Source organism: Chrysochloris asiatica, unplaced genomic scaffold (assembly GCF_000296735.1).
Source record: "Chrysochloris asiatica unplaced genomic scaffold, ChrAsi1.0 scaffold00005, whole genome shotgun sequence".
Classification (NCBI taxonomy): domain Eukaryota; kingdom Metazoa; phylum Chordata; class Mammalia; order Afrosoricida; family Chrysochloridae; genus Chrysochloris; species Chrysochloris asiatica.
The window spans coordinates 45,346,084-45,347,262 of record NW_006408523.1 but is presented as its reverse complement, the minus strand read 5'-3'; positions in this window follow the sequence as shown (position 1 = coordinate 45,347,262).

Here is a 1,179-nt window from a genome sequence, read left to right as displayed (position 1 = left end):
TATTAACCCGCAGTGCCACACAAGTGGATCAGCATTGGATTGTGAACCACAAGGTTGTCATTTCAAATCCACCAGCTGCTCCTCAGAAACCGGAACTGACTCGACAGGACTTAATAATGACAAAAAAATGCAACTCAGCCTTAAAACTTCTAGGAAACCACCCTAGGTCTTTAATTAGTTTTACATAATATCCTTTCCCTGATTGAGAACTTTTTTTTTTCCTGTAAGAAGTTGAAACTTTTTCTTGCAGTATTTAAAATTTCTCATATAAATAGAAACTACTTCATTATAGGAGTCCTGATGTGGTGCTGTGGAAATTGCAGTGGACTACAAGGTTAGGTTGGTTTGAACTGTAAGGCCAGTGGTCAGTGGTTCAAACTCATGATCCGCTCCTAGGAAACCCTACTCAGGGTCTCTATGGGTCAGAACCAACTCAATAGCACTTAACAACAGCAACAACTTCATTATATTTTATTTGCAGAACTGATTTCATGAATGTGCAATGTTGTGCAGGTCTTACCTCACAGGGTCCTGCCCTTGATATAAGGCTCTGTTGCTGCCCTCTTGAAATTCGTAATGATTTTTTAGCTTTACAGGTATGCCTAGTTAGTCCATGAAGTGGTGTTTTAAGTGGGGGATAGGGGAGTGGAGATAGACTCCCCCAACTCAGATCATAATAACTATAAATTAATATTAAGTATGTATAATTCTTCTTTCATATGGTTGCAACCGTTTCTGTATTACCTTTAGTAAAACTTTACTTGTATGGAATATCAAAAATATTGTCCAATGATTTCTGCATTCCATTGGGTCACCTCTCTTTGGAATGGTCACAAATACGGATCTCTTCCAATCAGTTGGCCAGATAGTTGTTGTCTTCCAAGTTTCTTGGCATAGATGAGTGAGTGCCTCCAGTGCCAACTCACTTTGTTGAAAGATTTCAATTTGTACTCCATCAATTCTTGGTGGCTTGTTCTTTGCCAATTCCTTCAATGCACCTTGGACTTCTTCCTTCAGTATTATTGACTCTAGATCATATGTTACCTCTTGAAATGGTTGAATATCGATTGTTTCCTTCTGGTACAGTGACTCTGTGTATTCCTTGTATCTTCTTTTGATGATTTCTGCATCGTTCAATAATTTCCCCAGAGAATCCTTCAATAATGAAAGTTAAAGCTT